This window comes from Leuciscus leuciscus (genome assembly GCF_965113295.1).
Source record: "Leuciscus leuciscus genome assembly, chromosome: 19".
NCBI lineage: Eukaryota > Metazoa > Chordata > Actinopteri > Cypriniformes > Leuciscidae > Leuciscus > Leuciscus leuciscus.
Genome location: NC_138743.1, coordinates 15,283,194 through 15,292,677, shown reverse-complemented (window position 1 = coordinate 15,292,677; position 9,484 = coordinate 15,283,194). Strand labels below are relative to the sequence as shown.

At 43.1% G+C, this 9,484-nt stretch overlaps 1 protein-coding gene across 6 annotated transcripts in view; it reads left to right on the top strand.

The window, feature by feature from the left end:
• The first annotated feature begins 559 nt into the window (after positions 1 to 559).
• LOC309482898 (RAC-alpha serine/threonine-protein kinase) overlaps positions 560 to 9,484 on the top strand; it is a 115,411-nt gene continuing 106,486 nt past the window's right edge. For 5 of the 6 annotated variants that reach the window (XR_014200417.1, XM_082148496.1, XM_082148493.1 and 2 more), the window contains exons 1-2: positions 560 to 1,170; positions 1,269 to 1,330. The gene's annotated coding sequence lies outside the window, so the exon portion shown is untranslated. The remainder of the gene's footprint in view (positions 1,171 to 1,268; positions 1,331 to 9,484) is intronic. The other variant, XM_082148495.1, reaches the window with a different exon arrangement.

The following is a 9,484-nucleotide window of genomic DNA, read 5'->3' as shown; positions in this document are numbered from 1 at the left end:
CCATATATCTAGCAACAGTTCAACTGGAATGTGAAGTTTATGCAACAATACCATAAACTAATAAGTAAGAATTTCTTACCTTACATCTTTCTTGTCTTCAAATCGCGTTCTTCTTCTTCTGATGTAAATCCAATGTAAGCTCAGACGTGTCTTCCAAACTCGACGAAAAGCAGAGACTTGTGAAGTGTTTTGGTGTTTTGTGTTTGAGGTAACGAGGGCGTTCGCGTTCCATGTGGAGATTTGCATGTGAATCTCTTTTGCGCGAGTGGGCGTGGCCGAATTAAAAGTAATTAGCAAGCGTTTGAGATACTGGACATCCTGTTGGTTTTATACAAATTACTTAAACAGAGAATATTTGTTTTCAGTTTGAATCCGATCATTTAAAAGTACACACTTAAATGTGTATAAAGGTGTATGGCTCATAAATGTGTGAGAAGGATTCGCTGAGTTTTGTTTCAGTTTATAGACGTGCTCAAGAAAAAAAAGTTCACCGCGACGGAGAGGCAGAACGCACACCCTGTTTATTTTCTTTATTATACAAAAGCACAATGTTTTGATTTGATTGTAAGTGGACACATACAAAAGTAGAAATATCACAGATTCTTTTTTTATATTTCTTTTTTCTGTATAACCATAAATGACGGAGTAATTTAAGTTTATTGTACTACAATGTGAAGAAAATCCAGCAAAACGCGGGGGCGCGTTTTCCGACCTCAGAGGGTTAAGAAACATCACTGTCTGGAAGTGTCGCGAGAGTGGTCTGTGAGCAGCGCGATTTCCCAACGTGGTTTGGATGATGCTCATGCGGATGCTGTGTCGAATCAAGGCCACAAAAGTCGATGATATAACCAAAATAGTGAGAAATATGCACTTTTAGTAGTTTGTGAAGTCCTCCTCAGTGTTTGCTTGGCCGGATGGCTGTGTATTGTGTTGATTGATGGTGATGGATGGTGATTTCTGACGAATCCCAACAACTTCTGAATCCCAACAACACGAAGCGAAGCGTAAGTGATGAACTATCATCAATACCAGCGTAACGTTAAGATTATTTTGTGTATAATTGATGTGAACCAGTGTTTTTGATTTGTGGTAATTTTGTCTAATTAAGAGGGGAGAAGAGTGCTCTGTGTAGCCCTCAGTGTGTTTCTTGGGCGAGCGTGAAACATCAGAGTGAGTATTGTTCACTTTAATTGATTTCCAAGAAGTGTTTATTAGTCTTGTGTTCCAAATATTGAGGAAGAGTGATGTATTTATTTTACTGTCTACAGGGGAAAATCGAGTGCGTCATTCACTGTGAAAACGTTTACAGGTTATAGAGTGGTGATGAAAAGTAAGTTTGAATATCATTCATTTCATTTTTGAAGTTGTACAAGTGTTTATTTGCTGATGTAAGACTAAGTGGTAAATTGTTTAATCATTTTTGAAAGGTATTGCAAATACTCAATGTAACTTCTAATTTCACCATGTATTTTGCATGTAACATAAGCAGCCTTTTTTTGGTCTTCTGTGCTGACAAATGTTATACTTATTTGTGTATTTGTTTTCTAGAATGAGAGTCTGCTACTGTTGTCTGTTAGCTAGCCTATTTTTTGTGATGGATTCATTTAATGTTGTGACTGAGAACAAGAGAGATAGAGAGACTCATTTTGATGTGAGAAGCAAACTTTATTGATTTCAATCACTTTACTCACTTTACTCAAACCTTTCTACTCTAAGTTCCCGAAATTTTGCTTAATTAACGCTGCGCTGTTCCAAGTGCAGTCTGGAATAAAATACCCCTTTATATACTTTTCATTCTGTGTCCGGTGTTGTCACTATCTTACATACCGGGCTACATATAGAAAATCCTGTATATTATGAAAACCTAATAGGCCTAAAATTGTTTTTCTTCATTGATTTATAATAGGGAGAATGGATTGTTAGTTAGCCTTCCCGTGGGCTCACCACCTGCAGGAGGGACCGTAAGGGGCTGGTGCTGAGAGGATCGGGCGGCAGTCGAAGGCAGAGGCCTCCGACCCGATCCCTGGACACGGAAACTAGTTCTAGGGACGTGGAACGTCACCTCGCTGGCGGGGAAGGAGCCTGAGATTGTGCGTGAGGTTGAGAGGTTCCGACTAGAGATAGTCGGGATCACCTCTACGCATGGCTTGGGCTCTGGAACCACACTCCTTGAGAGAGGATGGACTCTTCACCACTCTGGAGTTGCTCATGGTGAGAGGCGGCGGGCTGGTGTGGGTTTGCTTATAGCCCCCCAGCTCAGCCGCCATGTGTTGAGTTTACCCTGGTGAACGAGAGGGTCGTTTTCCCTGCGCCTACGGGTTGGGGATAGGTCTCTCACTGTCGTGTGTGCCTACGGGCCAAACGGCAGTGCAGAGTACCCGGCCTTCTTGGAGTCTCTGGGAGGGGTGCTGGAAAGTGCTCCGACTGGGGACTCCGTCGTTCTACTGGGGGACTTCAATGCCCACGTGGGCAGCAACAGTGACACCTGGAGGGGCGTGATTGGGAGGAACGGCCCCCCTGATCTGAACCCGAACGGTGTTCAGTTATTGGACTTCTGTGCTAGTTACAGTTTGTCCATAACGAACGATTTAGTCTCTGCTCTTTGCGGATGATGTTGTCGTGTTGGCCTCATCAAACCGGGACCTTCAGCATGCACTGGGACGGTTTGCAGTCGAGTGTGAAGCGGCTGGGATGAGAATCAGCACCTCCAAATCCGAGGCCATGGTCCTCAGTCGGAAAAGGGTGGCTTGCCCACTTCAGGTTGGTGGAGAGTTCCTGCCTCAAGTGGAGGAGTTTAAGTATCTTGGGGGTTTGTTCACGAGTGAGGGAAGGATGGAACGGGAGATTGACAGACGGATCGGTGCAGCTTCTGCAGTAATACGGTCGATGCACCGGTCTGTCGTGGTGAAGAAAGAGCTGAGCCGTAAGGCGAAGCTCTCGATTTACCGGTCAATCTACGTTCCTACTCTCACCTATGGTCATGAGCTTTGGGTCATGACCGAAAGGACAAGATCCCGGATACAGGCGGCCGAAATGAGCTTTCTCCGCAGGGTGGCTGGGCGATCCCTTAGAGATAAGGTGAGAAGCTCGGTCACTCGGGAGGAGCTCAGAGTAGAGCCGCTGCTCCTCCACATCGAGAGGGGTCAGCTGAGGTGGCTCGGGCATCTGTTCCGGATGCCTCCCACTGGGAGGAGACCCCGGGGAAGACCTATGACACGCTGGAGAGACTATGTCTCCTGGCTGGCCTGGGAACGCCTCGGTGTCCCCCCGGAAGAGCTGGAGGAAGTGTCTAGGGAGAGGGAAGTCTGGGCATCTCTGCTTAGACTGCTGTCCCCGCGACCCGCCCCCGGATAAGCGGAAGAAGATGGATGGATGGATGGATGGATGGATTGTTAGTTACATGGGGATATTCTCACAGAAGCACATAAGGTTTTGAATAGGTTACACAATTACACAAATGTTTTGTATTCTGGTTTCAGACACCTTAGTTATGAGATCAGTGAACTTTAGCCAAACAGGGAAAACATATTCAAATCTTGAATAAGATACTAAGGAAATAACTAAATCAAGAGCCAAATAGAATGGACACATGGGTTTATGTACATAAATTAAGAAAAGCACAGTATTAAAATTAAATGCATTCGTTTTTTATAGAGCATCAACATTTTTTATCATTGTCATTGAGGGATGAATTTAGAGAATTAAATTCAGTAAGAAATAGTGGAAGACACAATGGTGATTTAAACCATTTTTCTTTATGAATGAAAAATTTAGCTTGCAAAATATAGTTGGCAAGTGGCAACATATTAAAGAGATAAATGATCAGGGTTTTCATAATAGAAAATTATATCATTGAGAACAAAAGAGTGGTTTTCTTCTGTAGGATTGAAAATACTAAACTTAAATCAGCCCAAAACTGCTTGGTTATATTAGCCTACAAAAAAAGGCCAAATGGGCATCTGGTCTTCTTATAAAAGACCACAAAAAGAGAATGTCTCATTATTAATGTCATAATTTTTTTTTTTTTAAAGGTGGAATTAACAGGATAGATTTTATGAAGGATTTTAAAGTGGACTCCCTTAACCTTATTGGATATACAAAACTTGCCCGGCAAAAGCCAGGTCTTTTCCCAATCCTACAGGTGACTTCCCGGGATCCGTTCTAAAAAACGGCAGTAGAATTTACACCTTTGTTTCTTTGAGGAAATGTTGGGTCTGTTTAAGACAACATGACATCACCACCTGCACAACTCAAAACTCACTTACTGCATTGATACTATTGTTGAAATATCGAAATGGAAAACCAAAGTATGTTTAGGATGAAATACATGCCAAGCCGAAGAGAGAGATCATCATAACTGTGCGTTCACACCGGACACGAATATCGCGTCAAATTCGCGCCTGCCGCGTCTAGTTTGACGCATGACCACTTTTGTGTTAATTCGCGTGTCAAGAGCGAAATTGACGCGCGTAAAAACAAAAGTTTGAAGCAAAATTTACGCGCGTCAGAGGCGAAAGTTTCGAAACCCGTTGGCGGCCATCTTTTTTAGATGTTTATCGAGCATTAGCATTAACATTAATCGAGAGAGTCATCGCTCGTATATGGTCTGGAGAGCAGAAACAGCTGCGTAGGGGACATCGTCGCTGTACTCGGGTCCACCAGACCCTCCAGAGGGTTTCAGGAGTTTCACAATTTGCTCCAGGAGCTAGGTTTGGTGGACCTAACGGTGAGGACGCTGACGAGGACAGCGTAGGCTGTAAGGCCTCGGCCTCGAGTGGTCGCTGCCTGACGAGCCCGCGCTCTACAGCCTGGCGCGAGGTTCAACCTCGCCCGCACCCACCTAATCTGTCATTTATTTTAGTTTTGATAATAAATGGAGTCAGCCTCCAAAAGTGAAACCTGTCCTGTGATTTTTGTTTTTATACACTAAATTGTGTTTGTTGTCTTTACATTAGAATAATAATGTTTCATATAATCTAGAATAGATATGGAATAAATAGCATTCAATACAAAATGAGTATCTCTCATATATTGAAATCGAGTTTTTATGTGAAAGATTTGCTTTGTTGTGCATTTTAGTCATATTACAAAATAATTTATTGAGGCCAAACATAAAATAACATTGTAAACTGTCACTTCACCACGTGACAGCAGCAAGCAGGCTCCTGATTGGTTAACGCGGCGCGAATCGACGCAGAAGTTCAGATTTTTCAACTCGGGCGGCAGACGCGAATTCGCATCAAACGCGTGAATGCACAAATAGCACTAATAAAATCATTCGCGCTTAACGCGCCAGACGCTCAATTCGCGCTATTCGCGCGAACGAGGCGTATTCGCGTCTACCGCGCCGCGCTCTACGCCTCATTCGCGCCGCAGGAATTTTTTACGCGCGTAACGCGTCTTTGCATTGACTTAACATTGAAATCACTCGCGCCTGACGCGCTATTCGCGTCCGGTGTGAACGCACCATTAGAGCGGGAAGAGTAACTTCTGCAGGACATAATTTTACCCACAACATAACGGAAATAAGTTGTAGCCCGAGAAGCTCGAAGAATTTGTGAAATGAGCTGAAGTCGCATCTGACGTGTTGCGGTAAGCACGGGCAACTTGAGCCGTCATGCTGAGATGTCTGAGGAACCCAAATTTATGTACAACATAATTCATAACATGATGTTGTACATACATTTGGTTATAGAGATTTTTTGTCATATGTGTATCAAACGATAGAGATGGGTTTCTCAGACATCTAACTGCATGACGGCTCAAGTTGCCCGTGCTTAAACAACTTTTAGACAGAAATATTTTGTGAATATTCAGTTTTTCAAAAGTAAAAAATCAGATGATCAAGATAATCTTACCATCACCTTATGAATAACATTGTGACATCCCAGATCCGGCCCACATCTGGCACATGTGGAAAGATGATCTGGCCCGCATGCAGCGTGGAATGACGGCCCTTTGGTGGCCCACTCCTGTTTGCCAGATCTGGACCACAAGCAGGCCATAGCAATGCCACATGTCTGCCAAGAGCAAAGAAATAAACCAGAACTGGACCTTATCTGAGCCACAAAATCTGTGTATATTAAATATGGAGTCATTTCAGCCTGTTAACAAGCAGAATCACTGAAGGAAAGAAGAGAACAGAAAAAGAGACGAGCAGAAACACAAGAACTACAACTGACTTCAGCTAAGATGAAATCAACTGAAGAGAAAAGAAGACATTACATCTCTCAAGATCTCAGCAGAGGAGGATTAAACAACTCCATAAACAGTATTACCAGCACCAGACTGACTTTATTTCTGTTTGTGGCTCAGTTCTGGTTTATTTCTTTGCTCTTGGCAGACATGTGGCGTTGCTATGGCCTGCTTGTGGTCTAGATCTGGCAAACAGGAGTGAGCCACCCAAGGGCAGTCATTCCACGCTGCATGTGGGCCAGATCATCTTTCCACATGTGCCAGATGTGGGCCGCATCTGGGCCGTCATAATGTTGCCATGTGGGGAGTGAATCGTTTATCAAAAGTCACAAATTTTCTTAAGTTCTGTTGCTTTTTTAGGACAATGCATAACAGGTGATTAATATAGAAAGGTTCTAAATTAACTAACAAACTTTTTTTTTTCATTTGAGTAATTTTTGAGTCATTTAGAGCAATAATTCATTTACACGTATACAGGGATGGATGTTAGCCTATATTATGTCTGGTGGACATTTGTACAGTGTGGTGGTCAAACAAAAGCTTAAGTTTAGTGTCCAGTCGCCAGGTGTCTGTGTGTCTAACAAACATGTTTAGAATGTAGGAAACAGTTAGTAATGTTTGACATAAATCTAAATGTTCGCTAAAAACAGTCTAGCCCTGAGAATTGTATGCTTTGATTCAATGTCTAAGGAGAAAAATCTGAGCACAGTGTGTTGTTGTTGAGATTTCTTTTAACACTTTAAAGGAAACCATTGTTAGTGTTTTTTTCTCCGAACAAAAGTGTGAGAAGCAGGAGACTCAAGCAAAAGTCTTAATTTGATGTTAATGTAACCTCTTTTATGTCCAGCAGAAACATTTGAGATGTGAAAGAGATCACCTTTTTTCTTCACTCTGGGTAGCTTCTATCTCATTCATCCAGACTATTTCAATGAAACACAATACATGCATTGTAATCAGAGGTGGAAAGTAACTAATTACAAATACATTCATTACAGTACTTGAGTAGATTTTTCAATTTTTTCTAATTTCTTGAGTATAATTAAATTGTGGTACTTTTAAAAATAAAGTATTCAACTTCGCTACATTTATTTTTCACCAGAAGTACAGAGTACTTTGACAAAGGTGCCGACGGAGCAACAGGGCAAGCTGACAGGCACTTTTCAAACTACTGTAGTGGAGCCCTGCGCTTCAGCCAATAACAGACAGTTCTGAAGCGCTTAAGCCAATAACAGACAGGATTGACTTGGGTGCAAAACCAATCAAAACTTCCAGTTCAGCTGGGGGGCGGGGCGTTCAAACCGCGCTTTGACATCACTGACGCTCGTGTTTTGAATCAGTATCACTAACGTTTCAATATTTTAGTGAATGTAAGTGAGCTATGCTCAGATTCTAATTTTAAAATGTAATTATGCCAACTCCTGAAATGGGTCATCCCATTGATAATACCAGAGCACTAAGCAGTTTAAGTAAATAAAAAACCCAGCTCAAAACATGCACACAGTTATTGCATGGACAGAGCAAGAACAATGTAAGTGTCTTACAGTAAATACATGGACACAGTTCGATTGCATGGTAAAGCGCGCCCTCTTTAACAATAGGCTAGAGTTAACTTTGTACAAAGTTGAAAAAACCTCAACAACAGTGAAATAAGATTGCATGATTTATCTGTCAATCAGATGCATGTAAAAGTGTAGTTTGTGACGTGTGCCGTCGAGCTGTACACTCGCTCAGCACTCTAGGTGCGTGGCCCCCTTGCCTATTCTCCATTGCATGGAAAACTTGGCAGTATGGTTCTATGTTGGTGCCAAAATTGGTGCCAAATTTGATGATCAAAATATAGATCAGTCACGGCGCAGGTCCTCAGCCAGACGATGTCCACCTTGGTGGTCCAGAAGCACCCCCTGGCTGGCCTTGCAGGGGTGCGAGAGGTCGTCAAAGTATGCTTTCTCAATACTCCCATCTCACAAGGTGGCTTTTTGGACAACACTGTAGAGGACTGGCCCAGCAGTTCTCTGCAGTCAGTAGCAGACTGAGGAGTTTCCCCAGACGTACATTCAGAGTCTCTCGTGGACCACCCCTCAATCTGCTCGTCGCCAAGGGTGTCGTACCCTGCAAAAAAATAAAACTTCTGCGCAGCCTGTGTCCGCTGCAGGAAGATTCAAAAGAGCAAACTCGCCTCCGTGAAGAGGATCTCTTTTCTTGGTATGGAGTTGGATTAGATAGTTGCCGCCAAACCTTTGGCCCGTGGTCAGACGCTTCATTTCTTCAGGCGGGAGTGCGCCTGGAACAAGTGTCCAGGCATGCTGTGATTTTCACGGATGCCTCCGCCACCAGCTGGGGGATCACTCACAATGGGCATGCAGTTGCTGGGGATTGCTTCGAGTTGCTTGCAGAACGTCTTGCTCGGAGCCGTCTAAAATGGCCGCCACAAGTCAAAGATATGCCTGTCTGCGCGGACAACACTGCGACCGTGGTGTACATCATTTACATTTACATTTAATCATTTAGCAGACGCTTTTATCCAAAGCGACTTACAAGTGAGGAGAACAATAGAAGCAATCAGACCAACAGTAACAAGTGCTGTAACGAGTCTCAGTTAGTCTATATGTAACAATTAGTTTTTTTTTTGTTAGTTTTTTAAATCAGAAAAACAAAACAAATATAGAATAGAAAAGGTATGTGCTAGTATTAATTAGTCAGGTGCTGACGAAAAAGATGTGTCTTTAGACATTTTTTGAAAATGGCTAAAGACTCAGCTGCTCGAATTGAGATAGGCAGGTCATTCCACCAGCTGGGAACAGTCCAGGAAAAGGCCTGTGAGAGTGATTTCGTGCCTCTTTGGGATGGCACCACGAGGTGTCGTTCATAGCTTCTGGAAGGCGCATAAGTCTGAACTAACTCTGCAGGACCAGGCCGTTGTAGTAATATGGTCTGTGAAGCTTAACTGATCATCAGTCACAACTCCAAGATTCCATTGCTGTTCTGGATGGAGTTATGGATGATGAACCTAGCTGAATGGAGAAATTGTGTGAAGTGTTGGGTTGGCTGAGATCACAAGCAGATCTCTCTTAGCAAGGTTGAGTTAAAGGTGATGGTCCTTCATCCAGCAAGAAATGTCTGTCAGACAGGCTGCAATGCGAACAGGTACCATTGGATCATCTGGTTGGAATGAGAAGTAGAGTTGTGTATCATCAGCATAGCAGTGATAGGAAAAGCCATGTTTCTGAATGACAGATCCTAGTAGATGGAGAAGAGAAGTGGACCAAGCACTGATCCCTGAGTAACCCCA